The following is a 17583-nucleotide window of genomic DNA, read 5'->3' as shown; positions in this document are numbered from 1 at the left end:
ATGAGAAAGTTCTTATGACCATCATTTAATCTGCATAGATAGCTTTAAAGAAAGGTTATTGCAGAAGTTTAAATCAACAGCCGTAATATTTAGCTTAAAGCTCCAGAATAGCAAAAAACATAAGGAGATTTTATCTGTGGTTGCTCATAATCTCCTCCAGTAAGGCTGCTGAAATACAGCCAATGTTAAATCATGAGCAGACAAAGTATAAGTGCACCTTAATTATAGTGCCTGTATATACTGGTAGGTATAGTTCCTGTTTGTTACAGGGCTCATATACCATTCAATCATCCAGCGTGCAGGCGTGTTCAAAAGGAGTGTACATATGCAGATATAACACTTAAATTACAAAGATAGGGTATCGTGGGTGATGATTAATATACTTCTTTGCAATAAATGGTTCACTATTATATACGAAGTGGAGGGCCGGGCCAGTACTCGGATGGGAGACCACCTTGGAACACCCAGGTACTGCAATCTAAGGCTGCATACTAGATCCACCTGTGTGATAACAGGAAGCAGTCTACAAAGACAGGATACCGTCAGTTGGACACATGACCTATGATTTAAACTTCTGCAATAACCTTTCTTTAAAGCTATCTATGCAGATTAAATGATGGTCATAAGAACTTTCTCATTCTGAGACACCATTGTATTAGATCCACCTGCGTGTTAACAGGTAGCAGCCTATATAAACAGGATACCGTTAACTGGATATATGATCCATGATTCAAATTTCTGCAACAATCTTTTACTAATGTTGCTTATGCAGATCAAATGATGGTCATAAGAACTCTCTCTTTAAGATATCACTTTAACTAGCATACCTCTAATACAACAATCTTAACATCTAGGAATCCGGCTAATCTATTTATCTTACCTTAGGCTATTGATTATGTATAAAATATTCTTATAATTTCGCATATATTGGCACAACTTGAACTCCACATTATTGACTTTAACTAATAAAAATTTATAATTTTAATAGATATTCATATTAAATATTTATGTGTCTGGAAATGGGTGCTCCCCAACAAGAGTCTACTGTTCTTCTGTCTTTTCTGTATTTACTTTGGTAGCTATAGTTGTGCAAGGGTTAGTTAACTACTCTTGGGCCAAAAATTTGACACCTGAAATCAACAGAGGGTGGTCACTTGCAAAAGACCCACTTGTATTTTGCCTGGCCCAACGCTGATTTGGGCATGAAATACACTGGCAAAGTGGGCGCACACACACCATATTTTGCCATTTTGAATAAGTAGCTGTAGTTTTACAAGGGTTAACTAGTCTTGGGCCACAAACTTGACACCTGAAATCAACAGTGGGTCATCACTTGCATATGACCCACTTGTATTTTGCCTGGACCAACGCTGTTTTTGGCATGAAATACACTGGCAAAGTGGGCACACGCACCATTTTATAATTTGCCATTTTGAATAAGTAGCTGTAGTTTTGCAAGGGCTAACTAGTCTTGGGCCACAAATTTGACACCTAAAATCAACAGAGCGTGGTAATTTGTAGATTACACACTTGTATTTTGCCTGGCCCAACGCTGATTTGGGCATGAAATACACTGGCTAAATAGGAACACACACCATTTTATAATTTGCCATGTGTGTGTATATATGTGATTATATGCGTCCTGCTGCCATGTGTATAGTCTGTGCTGTATGTAGTGTGTGCCTCCTGCTGCCGCTATGTGTGTTGTGTGTGCCTCCTGTTTCTGCCATGTGTGTAGTGTGCACCTCCTGCTGCCACCATATGTGTGGTGTACTCTATGTGCTTTTTCCTGTGAGGGTCATTGTGTATACTTTTATACTTATTGAGGCCAGTGTGGTTTTGTTTTATTTTCCTGTGGGGGCCAACATATTTTGTTTTTTTTCTTGTGTAATTTGTTTAGTCTTTGCATGCATCTGAGTTGCACCGCACATGTGTCCCATGTGGTATTCGTACAGAGTTGCAGTAGAGTCAGAGACACGCACCAGGAAGTGTATTAAACATGTTGCACATGCCTGGGCAGTTACAGGAGGTCGGCTAATCAGACGCAGATGTAGCATAGTACTGAATGTGTTTCTGATAGTGGCTGGGTACAGAGATGCTGCATTGCTCACACTGGAGGCCATACTCATATGGATGTTCTGCACCTAGCATAGGGCTGGTGAAACTCTTAATGGTGCGACAAAGCATGATTGCATGATTGCAGAGCCTGTATACACTGACGGAGAGCGTCTCAGTCCTTGCACAATTGGACGCATATATGTAACCCGGGAGGGCAGTGTAGCGGTATCAGCATGCAGACGCAGCAGCAGCAAAAGATGCAAGGAAGCAACAACTGCGTCCAGCTCAAAATCCGTCCGAATGAGGAGTGATCCCTCCCTCTTGGCAGACTCCACCCCCTTGGCAGACCCCGCCCCCATTATGGCTTCTACCATAAATTTCCTGGGCTGGTTTTCGATCCCAATCTGCCCCTGCCATGGATCAACTGCAGTTGTCGATGGTACTCGATTTCTGCTTGCATATGCATCAAACTCTGCTGTTTCATATGCAATTTTGCTATTGCATCAGTGGGCATCTTTTACCTTTCTGGACGGCTCTTCACATGCAATTTTTAGCAAAAGCAGTATTGAGAAAATCACAATTTCTGTCTCAATAGAGATCTATGCTGAATTAGGCCCTGTATTTGTAAATTTGCAGATTGTAGTCTATGAGAGAGATTCAATTAAGTGTGAGGCCCCGCAGAAGCCTTGTGTGAGTGCACCTGGACATTGGCATATTATGTTTTGCGTTTTGAACAAGTACATCCTGCTGAGCCTCATGCTCAGGGCAGGATTACTTGTGATGTGGTTGCCCAGGTTCCCCCACACATGGGCCTTAACTAGGGAGGTGCACTACAAGCTAATAATTCAAACTAATGTGAAATAGCTCCCATGTTACAGCAGATACATTCAGGATTGGACTGGTCCATAGGGGAAACCACCGGTGGGCCCCACTTCCCGGGGGCATACCTCTCTAGGAATCAGTTGCCAGACTGTGCACTTGAATTGAACATTATAGATATGTGACCTTATACTGCACTGTGGTGTATTTTCTACAGTGCATTGCTGTTATTAATCTGGTATATTATCATGCATGCACTAGCAGTATTTACTGTATATATTTATCAAGGGGCTCAGACCATGCTCTCTAATGGTTAGCCAAACCTCTGGAGACTGACCACACCCATAAAAATGGGCCCCTACCATTGCATTACCCTAGTGAGCCCTTCATGCCCCTGTTTGATACTGGATACATTTTTTAGAAAGTACTGGTGTACACAAGTGAGTTTCTGAGTACCTAGAAATTTCCCCTGCTGGGACCTATACCCCGCCAAGGCCAGTCTGATATTTTTTTGGGGGGTTAAAGATGGAGAGATTTGTCTCCATATACACTTCTGGTAGGCTACGGATCTCAGATGGGATGAGATCGGAGCTCCTCATACAATAACAGTACGAATGGAGATTACTCCATTCTGCAACAGCTCCTCCCATTAGTAGTGGAAAGCAGTGACTCACCGCATATCGATGCTGTAGCTACTCGGCTCCAGGGAGACATAAGGTAAGGGACTGCTGGTTTTTTTTACTTAACAATATAGACAAATAGCAAGCCTAACACACTATCTCTCTCTATCTGTCTCTCTCTCTCTCTCTCTCTCTCTCTCTCACTCTATATATATATATATATATATATATACATACATATTTATTTATTAACAGTTTCTTATATAGCACAGCATATTCCGTTGCACAATTAGAACAACACTAATAGAACTAAACTGGGTAAAAACAGACAGACATAGAGGCAGGAAGGCCCTGCTCGCAAGCTTTCAATCTATAGGGAAATAGGCATTGATACACAAGGATAGATGCTACATATTGCATAATGGTCCACCAGATTGCAAGGTTCTTAATGGGTTGTATGATATGATCACCCAGAAATGTTGGCCAAGGGTCATATATATGCGATCCCAATAGACGGGGTACCCTAACCCTCCCAGCTATACTTCAGATTCTGGCTGTCGGGATTCTGGCGTTGGGTTCCTGACCTGTTCTGAACAAATGTTCATTTGATCTTCTTTTATTAGTCATAGAACAATCATCCAAGGAGTTGGAGAATATTAAAACTAGAATTGCTACATTTGAAACAATACACTTACCTGTGATCACAGCGGATAATGAAGAAAATTGGTTGGAGAAATTAAAAGTACAAATCTCTCAATATAAAAGAGAACTTATTGAGTTTAAAAAGGAGAAATTAATAAAAGTAGAGATGGATTATGAGAAACATGCAGTTTATCGTTGGCTGGAAGGTAACAAAAATGAAGGAGCCAAACACCCTTTCTTTCGGAGACCGCATTACAAAGCATTGCGTTTGAGTCATCACAAGAAACCAACAGTGACTCTGAAAAGTCCTCAGAGGCAACAGCCCCTTTAGGGGTAGCATCAAGGTATCCTGGAAATTTAAGAAAAGACAATTCACAACGAGAGGCAGGCAAAACGAAAGGCAGAGGGCGTGCCGGCAGACCTCCAAATGCCAGAAAAACCTAGTTATTAATTTATCATTTTATGAATTAACAGATACGGAACCTAAACTTCTTAGCAAAGGACTTTCATTCGTTCCATCGGTGCCGTTTAATAAATTTCAATGAAACATTGAGAAACAAGCACTTCAAAGAAAGATCAACTTAAAAGAACATTTCAAAGAGGATTAATGAAATAACAGGAGCTGGAATAACATTCCCCGACAACTTAAACAATTTCGCTCCAGATCTTCATTTGAACCGATATCCTATAATCCAAGTCTTAAAACATTCATGAGATTTATGGAACATGATGTAGAGAATCACGTGACCATTGATACAGGAACACATCCTAATTTAACGGCAGAAGAACGTCAAGCTCTAAAGGAGCTAGCTAATAATGACAATTTGATAATACGCCCAGCGGATAAAGGAGGCGCTATTGTATTACAGGACTTTCGTGACTATAATCTAGAAGCAATGCGCCAGCTAGCAGATCCTTTAGTCTACATGAAATTAGACAATAATCCCACAGCGGGACATCAAAAATGCTTGCAAAATCTTCTCCAGCTAGCCCTATCTTCAGGCCTTATTACAGATGATTTGATTGAAAGTTTGATACCTAATTTTCCTCTTGTTCCTATTTTTTTATCTGATACCGAAAATGCATAAAAATATTGACCCCCCCCCCCACCGGGACGTCCGATCGTGTGCGCTAGGGGCTCACTTTTACAACCTATAGCCTGTTTATTGGATTCACTACTACAACCATTGATCCAAAGTGAACCCAGTTTTTTGTTGGACACTATAACCTTGCTTAATAATTTAAAAAGTATTGAAAGGGTTCCGGTGGGTTGCTGGCTGGTAATTATTGACGTGGTTAGTTTATATACCTCTATACCCCATGCGTTTGGGTTAGCAGCAGTAAGAAATTTTTTATGAAGGAAGGGGGTGTTCAGTCTGGCTAAAATTGATGTCATCTTATTGTTTTTGGAATTGATTCTTACAGCTAATTTTTCTCTGTATAACAAGCAATTTTATCTCCAGATACAGGGGTGTGCGATGGGTTCCTCAGCTGCTCCAGTCTATGCTAATAACGTAATGTTTGCAGTTGAGGAGGACCTCTTCTACAGCAATCCTATCTTCAAGCAAAACGCGATTTTGTTTTATCGCTATATAGATTATTTACTACTCTTATGGAGGGGTGAAAGTACGTCCCTCAGTAGTTTAATTGAAGACTACAATGCGGCTGAGGGACCCATCAAATTCACCTTCAAAATGAGTCAATCAGAAATACACTTTTTAGATGTCAAATTGACAGTCTGTAACAATACCCTTAAGACAACAGTGTTTTCAAAACCTACAGATAGGAACCAATTGTTACATGCCCGCAGCTGCCATCCCAAACCTTTGATCAGAGGGTTACCTTATTCTCAAATGGTGAGAATAAGGCGTATTAATAATGACCATTTAGAGGCTGATAAACAGTTAATAGACAAATTTCTTGATAAGGGCTACTCCAGAAAGGCCCTGTTAGAATCAAAGGACAAGGTTATGTTACTCGATAGAAAAACACTTTTACAACAAAAGGATCGATCTCAGAAAGAGATATCTCGCTTACCATGGGTTAATAAATTTAATGTAAAATCCCCAGGTATCAACAATATAGCTAAGAAACACTGGCCTAATGTTAAAAGAGACGAGAACCTCCACCTTACCAACACGCATTTAATGTCCTGTTATTCCCATGGTAGGAATCTTTGTGATCATTTAGTGAAGATGGATATCTCCAAGATGAAAGTTAAACAGATGATGAAGCCTACCTTTTTATCTCAAGAACCAAAATTAGGCTGTTTAAAATGCTCATGTGTCGCTTGCCAGTTTTTATTGGTAGGGAACTCATTTAACCATCCGCATACAGGTCAAAAAATTCTTATTAGACATCAATTAACTTGCAACTCAGTTTATGTAGTATACCAAATAGTGTGCCCTTGTGGCTTAAGCTATATTGGGAAAACTGAAAGAAAGTTTAAGGAGAGGATGACAGCTCACCGATCGGCTATCCGTAATGCCATTGAGTCTGGCCAGAGTGAACAACCTGTAGCAAGGCATTTCTTAGAAAATAAACACCCGATCAACAGCATTCGATATAGAATGATAGACCAAATACCCCTTGATATTAGAGGGGGGAATCGGGCAGCCAAGCTGTTACAATGTGAAGCCAGGTGGATAGCCAGACTTAATGTAATCCAACCTAGAGGGCTAAATGAATCGATCTCTTATTCTAGCTTTTTATGATCCGTGTTTATATGTAATAATGTTGACGAGTTTTTTTATTGATAGCTGTGATCATTGCTGTATGATGATTATATTATGATTGTTGCTTCTTCAACCCATGCTCTAGATTTACCCTTGTTGTTTCTGTTCACTTACTAACAGATCTCTAATGTTATGCGTCTTGTTACCATGGTGATGGGTTTCTCACTGTGATGTCATGCCCCTTGCCACCCGCCGGGTGAGCGGTCCCGGACAAGCTGGCGGGAGTTTCACAGATGGTGTTGGTGTATAAAAGGTATGTTATGTTTTTCTGACATTTGATAAAACCTGACGACAGTTGAAGAGACAACTGAAACGTTGTTTAAAACTAAAAGGTTGTATTGAGTGATTTATTCCTGCTACGAGTGCCGCATCTACACGTATATTTATTTTTTATGGAGGCACCAGCCAAGTTATGAAATTACGCTTTTGGAGTGCCAAACTTGCCTGAGTTTATATATATATATATATATTTATATATATATATACACACAGTGTATATATATATATATATATATATATATATATGTTATACACATAATATGCACAATAAGGCAGCTTATCTTGACTCATGAAGTTGCAGTGTACAAGTCAATCCAGTAGATGGCTCACCAAGATAAATACTATATATACAGAGTCGCTGATCATGTTACTTGCAACTTTTCAGTGTTAACTGTAGGTTAAGTAGCAACGGATTCGGGATCTACAAATCTACAAAATAATATTTGTTTGACTAATGTGAATTTTAAACTGGACTGTTAGATTGATTGCCCCTTGAATTGGATTTTGTGGCTTACAATGAAAAAAAATGGAAAACTGTGGATTATGATTTATCGGTGTACTGTCGCAGGGACAAATGCTCAGGGTTGCACGTACAGATCTCAGGACCAGCTGCTTCTCCCATGGCCAGCTTTACATGGCTTGCTCACAAGTTAGTAGCCCAAAGGATCTTATTGTGTTAATCCCTGAAGGAAAAACTGCAAATATGGTTTACAAAGACATTTTCAGATCAATTTCCACAATATAAAATATACATTACACTATTAGATGTCACTACTGTCTTTGTAAAACTAGTTACACTGAAAAAATCAACAGTCACTAATCTATCTGAATTTGTTATCTAGGATAGGATCAGCACACACAGTTGAATAGAAGAAGTATTAAGATTATTGTGAAGAGTATATCATAATGGTCAACCAAACAGAAGTTTCAATCAAATTATTTTCATCAGGAGCATGCTGTTACAGGGGTAGGGGAACAGGTACCATCTCCTGGGGTAGATGGCAATGCACAGCAGCCAAGAGATCACACAAGTCCAAGGTTTCTGCCCTGTTTTATTAGGCAGCAAAACAAAATAAAACAACAACATAAATACCTTGCCGTCTGGCACTAAACTAAACACAAGTCATTCCTAACTCACTACAAAACACAAGAAGTTTTAACAAGAATAGCTCACTTGTTTTCAGTAGCAAGTTTCTCTCACAGAGACTCTGAAGTCTCCTTCATCCCCAGGTGGTGTGAGAGACCTAGTGATTATGCTGACAGACCTATAACACTCTCATGCAGCTGAAGTTACTAATTAGCCTCTGTGAGGCCAACAGACCTTAGCCTCTGTGAGGCCAGCAGGCCCTAAGACCCAAACTGGACTTAATGGATGGAACCCACTGTCATAGCACCTCGCCCCAGCCTGCGCTCAGATTCGCCAACCTGATGAAGGTGGGCAGTTGTGACATGGGTTTCACTCAATCTGTTACCACGAAAGGTTTTGAAATAGTGCTCCTGCTGTCTCCAGACAATTACAGCACACTTAAAAAGCAACCGTTATTACATATATGTTGCATGGGTCTCTCCAGGCACGTGAATTCACAAAGATAATGTTGATAATTTTTAAGGACTTATTGAGAAAACATATCCAGGGTTAAGTTACAAAGAAAAATATGTAGATAAACAAGACATACAGCACCTTATTCAGCTTCAATTGCAGTTCTGTTAATTTAGCAAAACTGCAACTGCATACGATTGCATGCTGGAGGCCACCTAGCACAAGACAAGGCCGCCCAGCATGCTAAGTGCTGCCCAACACTGCGTTCACAATCTAATTGTGATTGCATCACATTTAGATCTCGATCGCAACAACTAGGGTTGCCCCCCGGCCTGCGCTGCCTGGCCTTGTTTCACTTCAAAGTGGCCGCATGTGACATCACGTGGCTACCCCAAAAGTGGCTTGGATCCCTCCACATTTCCATTGCCATGCCCCCACAATGCCATGTCATCACCCCCAACCATACTGCAAACGCCTCTACCTGTCAATCAGGCAGAGGAGTTCATATCACTTTGGTGCAATTGCATCTCCTGGGCCACACACATGCAGAAGAGGTCCTTTGCATGTGAAATGGCTCAAAAATTGGGGAAAGGCAATCGCATCAGCGATGCAAGCTGAATAAGACCCACAGTTATGAAATGCACAGATTAACTTCAAGTAAATAAAAAGGAATAAAAAGTCAGAACCCTAAATTATATTACTCTGAGGTTTAGGTGATCTGTGTGGGAGAGACCACATGAGGCAGAAGATTGTAGATTCACTCCATTGTGAAGTGAGTCCTGAGTAGTGTGGGTTTGTCATCCTTATAGTTCCACAACCACTCTTCTACCAGCAGCCCCCAGCTTTTCCAGGCAGAAAAGGACTGCTTTCTTTGTTATTCCAAAATCTGTGTAGATGCAAATTAGGTTGTCTCCAGGGACACTAAACATCATATCACTCTCTTGCTTAAGAAATTTATTTTGGCTATTCAGGAAGTTGGGCATATGGGACTTCAAAGGGACATGGCTTACTAGTTGTACCTTTTGGTAGGATTTGATCCCCCAACCTGGATAGTATTTTATGGCAGGAAAGCTGAACGAAACAGACTGATAAGCTGACACTCATCCAGTCTGCTTGTCTGTGTCCAAGAGCTTGAACAAGGGCCTCTTAGTGTGAAAAGCAAACACTATTTCCAAAAGATTCTTAGTTAACACCTCACCACTTGGTTCAGCAAGTAGCTTACACAATGTAGATAGAGTTTTGAAACTAGCAATTCATACCATACACACATTCATGAAATATACATTTTGGGAGTACTATAATCACATCATGATCATGGCCGTATTATTACTCATAGGACTGTGACCACAGATTACCCAGGACCCACAGAATGCATACAGTCATGACATGTGATTTTGGGGAATTGCCATAGCCCATGCCCATCCTCCGTCCTCACATCCATAATCCAGGAACTCTTAATCGGCTTTTACCAAAATAAAATAAAGAAATGTGGGTAAAATAACAGAGCGCTATTCATTTAACTTAATAAAACCAAATACTTATAATGAGTCTCTCATGCGTGTCTCCTGTTCTTTTTCTTTCTCTTCTCCTTGCGCCCCCTGTGCGCCCTCCTGTGCCTGTACAATCACATATTGTCCCTGTTGTAAATCCACCATGGGTGGATTCTCTGTCGACTCAGTTACAGCAGTTAAATTAGTTTTTAGTTAAACAAAAGCATGACTCTAGCCCTTCTAGGACCAAAGGGTCATCTAAGCAGTCCATTTCTTCCTCACAATCCACGCATGTTTTGGATTCTTCATCCGATGAAGAAGGCGTATATACTGACCCATCAGACACTGATGCAGATGCTTCTGATGGGGAATCTACAACACAGGTGGATGTTCCTGACCTCTTGGAGGCTATCAAACTGATTCTTCAGATTGATGATGAACCAGAACTTCCAGATACGTCTAAGAAACCTGATAAGTTCAAACGTCAGAAGGTTACTAAATTAGTTTTGCCACATTCTGACCATTTAGTTGACATACGTCAGGTAATTCTCCCTGTCTAAAAAGATCGTTATCCCCTCGCTGCAGAGTTAAGCAAAAGTTGGGAAACACCTCCGCCGGTGGACTCACATGTTGCACGTCTGGTGGGGTCTTCTACTCTGCCTGTCACTACCATCACCTCTCTGAAGGAACTGACGGATAAGCGTGTGGAGGGTTGCTTGAAGTCTATTTACACTCTTGTGGGTGCTGTACATAGACCTACTATAGCGGCTTCTTGGGCTGCAAAAGCTATTGAAGCCTGGGTTCAAGAAGTTGAAGCGGAGTTACCTCTGAATTTTTCTGATAATGCCAGACAGTGTCTTTCATATATTACCACAGCCTTTCATTACATTCAGGAGGCTTCCTCTGATGCCGGTGTGCTGGCATGTTTAATACATCCATTCTGGCTCGCCAGATTCTGTGGTTGCGGTCGTGGTCTGTGAATCTGGACTTCAAAAAGACCTTGGAGGTGATCCCTTTTAAGGGAAACATCCTTTTTGGGGAAGATCTGAACAAGATTGTTGCTGACTTAGCGTCTGCTAAAACTGCATGTCTGCCGAGTACTAATCCTTCGGCGCCGAAGGATAAGAGTACCACCTTTCGTTCCTTTCGACCTCCAAGTAAAGCAAAGGGTCAGGCATACCCAAAACAGGCTCACACTTCCAAAACCTCTAAGCCCAAACCTAAACGTTCCTGGGTTGCCCGTCAGCCTGCTTCCAAACCAGACAAGCCTGCTGCATGACGGGGCGGGCCTCCCCCTGGGGGACCACAGGGTGGGAGGCCGACTTCTGCGGTTCACCCAGGTATTGTTACAGACCACTTCAGATGCCTGGGTGAGGGAAGTCGTCGCTCACGGATACGCCATCTCTTTCAAGAAACGTCCCCCTCGCCAGTTTTGCTCGACAAATATCCCTTCGGATCTGTAGAAAGCAAAAACTCTCCATTTGGTGGTACAATCCCTCATGGACACCGGAGTAATAGTGCCGGTGCCTCTGTCTCAGAGAGGCAGGGGGTACTATTCAACGCTGTTCCTAGTTCCAAAACCGAATAGATCCTCTCGGCCCATTCTCAACCTCAAGTCTTTGAACAAATTTGTGAAGGTTTTCCAATTCCGTATGGAAACTCTTCGCTCTATTGTTCTGGCCTTGGAGCCCAAGGACTATATGGTATCCCTGGACATACAGGATGCTTACCTACATATACCTATTGCCATGTCGCATCATCAATATCTGCGGTTTGCAATTGGCAACCTACATTATCAATACCAGGCCTTGCCTTTTGGACTGACCACGGCTCCGCATATCTTCACCAGGGTCATGGCGGTCATGACTGCCCTTCTCTGCCGTCAGAGTATCAGGATCCTGCCGTATCTGGATGACTTGTTGATCCTGGTGAACTCCCCAGAGGTTCTCCTCCGTCATCTGGAAATGACTGTCCAATTCCTGCAAGCCCACGGGTGGCTCATCAACTGGAAGAAATACTCACTGGTCCCTCCTCAGAACATGGTGCACCTGGGGGCGTTACTGGAAACACACAACCAACGGTTGTTCTTGTCTCCGGGGAAGGTCCTGAAACTTCAGGACAGGATAAGATACTTCCTATCTCACCCACGTGTGTTGATACACTCTGCGATGCAAGTTCTAGGCCTCATGGTGTCGGCTTTCAACATGGTAGAGTATGCTCAATTTCATTCTCGCCCTCTGCAGCGGTTAATCCTTTCCAAGTGGGACAGCCTGCCTCACCGGATCAGGTCTCACATGATTTCCTTGACTCCGGAAGTTCGTCTGTCTCTGAGCTGGTGGTTCCAGGACCAACGATTGAGCAGGGGTCATCCCTTCTGGATCTCCAATTGGGTCCTCCTAACGATGGATGCCAGTCTGCGGGGTTGGGGCGCGGTGTTGGAGCAACACTCTCTTCAGGGTCGGTGGACCAGGGAGGATTGTCTCCTTCCGATAATCATTCTGGAGTTGCGGGCAGTGTTCAATGCTCTGAAACTGGCCCTGCCTCTGGTACAGAACAGGCCTGTTCAAGTATAGTCGGACAACGCCACCACAGTGGCATACATAAATCATCAAGGCAGCACTCGAAGCCGCATGGTAATGATTGAAGTGTCAAAGATTCTTCTATGGGCGGAACGCCATCTGCCAGCCTTATTGGCAGTGTTCATTCCGGGGGTCCTCAACTGGGAGGCTGACTTCCTCAGTCATCAGGACATACACGCCAGAGAGTGGAGCCTTCATCCGGAAAGTATTTCAACTCCTAGTGGATAAGTGGTGCCTACCAGATGTAGACCTGATGGCATCTCGACACAATCACAAGGTTCCGGTCTTCAGAGCTAGGACAAGGGATCCTCGAGCAGCATTCGTGGATGCGCTGGCAATTTCATGGAATTTCCGGCTGCCGTATGTGTTCCCTCCGGTGTCACTCCTGCCCAGGGTAATAAGGAAGTTCAAGCAAGAAGGATTGATTACTACTTCTAATCGCTCCAGCGTGGCCCAGACGGCATTAATTCTCAGACCTGCAGGGTCTCTTGATAGAGCGTCCTCTTCTACTTCTGCAACGCCCAGACCTCCTCATTCAGGGCCTTTGTGTCTACCAGGATTTGGCCCGACTGGCTTTGACGGCGTGGCTCTTGAAGCTTCCGTTCTGAGGGCCAAAGGATTTTCTGAGGTGGTCATTCAAATTATGTTGAAAGCCCGTAAACCGGCTTCGACTCGGATTTATTATAGGGTCTGGAATTCTTCACCTGGTGTGCGGCTAACAATTATGATACATATAAGTTCAGTACTGCCAAACTTTTGACTTTTCTTCAACAGGGCCTGGATTTAGGCCTTCGTCTGGCCTCTCTCAAGGATCATATTTCAGCTTTGTCGGTATGGTTTTAGAGAAAAATTGCAACTTTGCTTGACGTTCATACTTTCACTCAGGGCGTTTTACGGATTCAACCTCTGTATGTCCCTCCTGTGGCTCCTTGGGATTTGTCGGTTATTCTGGATGCCCTACAAGAGTCTCCGTTTGAACCTCTTGAGTCTGTAGACCTTAAATGGCTTACACTTAAGGTCTTATTTTTGCTGGCTATTGCCTCTGCTAGAAGGGTTTCAGACTTGGGTGCCTTATACTTTCGGTCACCTTTTCTGATTTTTCACCGTGACCGTGCGGTTCTTAGCATTCACCCTGGTTATCTGCCTAAAGTGGTGTCGTCTTTCCACCTTAACCAAGAGATTGTGGTTCCGGCCTTTATCTCTCCTGGTTTGTCCTCCAAAGAACGGTCTTTGGATGTGGTACGGGCTCTCCGTATATATGTGAAGAGAACTGCCTCTCTTAGGAGATCTGATTCTCTCTTTGTCCTTTTTGGTTTTCACAAACGTGACTGGCCTGCGAATAAGCAGACCTTGGCCAGATGGATTAGGATGGTGATTGCACAAGCTTATGTACAGGCTGGACTTCCAGCTCCTGCTACTATCAAGGCCCATTCTACTCGGTCTGTTGGACCTTCTTGGGCGGCCCGCCATGGCCCGTCCCTAGAACAATTGTGCAAGACGGCTACGTGGTCCTCAGTGAACACGTTCATCAGGTTCTATGCCTTTGATACTTCCGCCTCCCAGGATGCTTCATTTGGACGCTGGGTTCTTGTGCCTGCTACAGTGCGTCCCCTCCCATGAGGAACTACTTTAGGACATTTCCGATGTTATTCCCTGTGGAATACCAGTGTACCCCGCTGCAGAAAGGAGATTTATGGTAAGACTTACCATTGTTAAATATCTTTCTGCGAGGTACACTGGATTCCACAGGGCGCCCACCCTGACGCACTTAGCTTCTTTGGGTTTGTATGGCATTAGCCGCTGTTACCTTCTCCTGTCTTGAGAATGTGCTTATCTGTGGCTACTAACTACTATCGTCTCTTTTACCTGCTACTGCATTGGACTGATTAACAAAGTGAGCTCCAGTGCATCGAGGCGGGGATACAGAGGAGGTGGTGCAGTGCATTCTGGGAACAGTCAAAGCTTTACCCTGTTGGTGCCTCGGATCAAGATCCAACTCTACATCCCGATGTTATTCCCTGTGGAATCCAGTGTAACTCGCAGAAAGAGATTTAACAATGGTAAGATTTATTATAAATCTCCTTTTATATATATATATATATATATATATATATATATATATATCCTCTACATTTATAATGAAGTTGTATCCGCTGTGTCTGTAGATAGAATTTTTTGGGAACACATATACTCCTTGGGACTGTATATGAATTACAAAAAGTTTTTATGGAATTCTTGTTTCTGTCTGTCTTTCTGTTCATTCCAGCATCATGCAAAAACTATAGGATGAATTTGGATTGCGTTTCTACTATTGTGTAGCTTATACACCTTTTCAACCTGCAGCATGGGTTGCAGCCGGGAGTCTGACACAGCTGCGACCCATGCTACAGCCCCCTTTCCCACAGCGCTCACCAACCCGGCATATTGGGGTGCCACACCCTGCACCTAGATATAGCGCTAGGGACCCCAAATATACAGAGACGCTTGATGCGGCTTTGGGGCTTATTCACACATTTGCGCAAATATGTGTAACCGAGATCTCTGAATTCTAATATTATGTGGGATTGAAATCTGGTTACTGTTATCATTCAGGGTGCTGGGGGAAACAATGTCTCTTTTTCTCTTGCATAAATACCTTGCCGTCTGGCACTAAACTAAACACAAGTCATTCCTAACTCACTACAAAACACAAGAAGTTTTAACAAGAATAGCTCACTTGTTTTCAGTAGCAAGTTTCTCTCTCAGAGACTCTGAAGTCTCCTTCGTCCCCAGGCGATGTGAGAGACCTAGTGATTATGCTGACAGACCTATAAAAACTCTCATGCAGCTGAAGTTACTAACAGGCCTTAGCCTCTGTGAGGCCAACAGGCCCTAAGACCCAAACTGGACCTAATGGTTGGAACCCACTGTCATAGTACCTCGCCCCAGCCTGCGCCCGCCAACCTGATGAAGGTGGGCAGTTGTGACATGGGTTTCACTCAATCTGTTACCATGAAAGGTTTTGAAATAGCGCTCCTGCTATCTCCAGACAATTACAGCACACTTAAAAATCAACAGTTATTATGTTGCATGGGTCTCTCCGGGCACGTGAATTCATAGAACACAGAGATAATGTTGATAAATTTTTAGGACTTATTGAGAAAACATATCCAGGGTTAAGTTACAAATAAAAACATGTAGATAACAAGACATACAGCACCTTATTCAGCTTCAATTGCAGTTCTGTTAATTTAGCAAAACTGCAACTGCATACGATTGCATGCTGGAGGCCGCCCAGCACAAGGCAAGGTCCTCCCAGCATGCTAAGTGCTTCCAAGTGCTGCGTTCGCAATCTAATTGTGATTGCATCACATTTAGATCCCGATCGCAGCAACTAGGGTTGCCCCCCAGCCTGCGCAGCCTGGCCATGTTTCACTTCAAAGTGGCCGCATGTGACATCACGTGGCTACCCCAAAAGTGGCTGGGATCCCTCCACATTTCCATCGCCATGCCCCCACAATGCCATGTCATCACCCCCAACCACCCCGCAAATGCCTCTGCCTGTCAATCAGGCAGAGGCGTTCATATCACTTTGGTGCGATTGCATCTCCTGGGCCACGCACATGCAGAAGAGGTCTTTTGCATGCGAAATGGCTCAAAAATTGGGGAAATGCAATCGCATCAGCGATGCAAGCTGAATAAGGCCCACAGTTATGAAATGCACAGATTAACTTCAGGTAAATAAAAAGGAATAAAAAGTCAGAACCCTAAATTATATTACTCTGAGGTTTAGGTGATCTGTGTGGGAGAGACCACATGAGGCAGAAGATTGTAGAATCATTCCACTGAAGAGTGAGTCCTGAGTAGTGTGGGTTTGTCATCCTTATAGTCCCACAACCACTCTTCTTCCAGCAGCCCCCAGCTTTTCCAGGCAGAAAAGGACTGCTTTCTTCGTTCTTCCAAGATTTGCGTAGATGCAAATTAGGTTGTCTCCAGGGACACTAAACATCATATCACTCTCTTGCTTAAGAAATTTATTTTGGCTATTCAGGAAGTTGGGCATATGGGACCTCAACGGGGCATTGCTTACTAGTTGTACCTTTTGGTAGGATTTGATCCCCCAACCTGGATAGTATTTTATGGCAGGAAAGCTGAACGAAACAGACTGATAATCTAACATTCATCCAGTCTGCTTGTCTGTGTCCAAGAGCTTGAACAAGGGCCTCTTACTGTGAAAAGCAAACACTATTTCCAAGGAAGTGTTAACCTTCAAAAGATTCTTAGTTAACACCTCACCACTTGGTTCAGCAAGTAGCTTACACAATGTAGATAAAGTTTTGAATCTAGCAATTCATACCATACACACATTCATGAAATATACATTTTGGGAGAACTATAATAATTCACATCATGATTACTCATAGGACTGTGACCACAGATTACCCAGGATCCGCAGAATGCATACGGCCATGACACGTGATTTTGGGGAATCGCCATAACCCATGCCCAGCCTCACATCCATAATCCAGGACCTCCTAATCGGCTTTTACCAAAATAAAATAAAGAAATGTGGGTAAAATAACAGAGCGCTATTCATTTAACTTAATAAAACCAAATACTTATAATGAGTCTCTCATGTGTGTCTCCTGTTCTTTTTCTTTTCTCTTCTCCTCAGTACATGGTCATATGTAAAGATTATCTTGAAAACACTGATAACTCCAAATAACTGGAATGTGATTCTATAGAGTGCAGGGGGATCTCCGCATACCACTTTTGTGGCAAAATCAACGTACCATACTCACTTGCCATGTGTATGGAAACTGGCTCATAAAGGTATATTTA

At 42.9% G+C, this 17583-nt stretch overlaps 1 long non-coding RNA gene across 1 annotated transcript; it reads left to right on the top strand.

Moving 5' to 3' along the window:
• Window positions 1-7051: 7051 nt before the first annotated feature.
• On the top strand, window positions 7052-17323 carry LOC135051027 (uncharacterized). Its single transcript, XR_010241998.1, has 2 exons — window positions 7052-7127; window positions 17166-17323. It is a non-coding gene; the product is annotated as an uncharacterized LOC135051027 (long non-coding RNA).
• Window positions 17324-17583: the final 260 nt, after the last annotated feature.

The sequence above is a fragment of the Pseudophryne corroboree genome, chromosome 2 (assembly GCF_028390025.1).
Source record: "Pseudophryne corroboree isolate aPseCor3 chromosome 2, aPseCor3.hap2, whole genome shotgun sequence".
Lineage (NCBI taxonomy): Eukaryota > Metazoa > Chordata > Amphibia > Anura > Myobatrachidae > Pseudophryne > Pseudophryne corroboree.
Note: the sequence above shows the minus strand (reverse complement) of the source record. Positions and strands in the feature narration are given on the sequence as shown.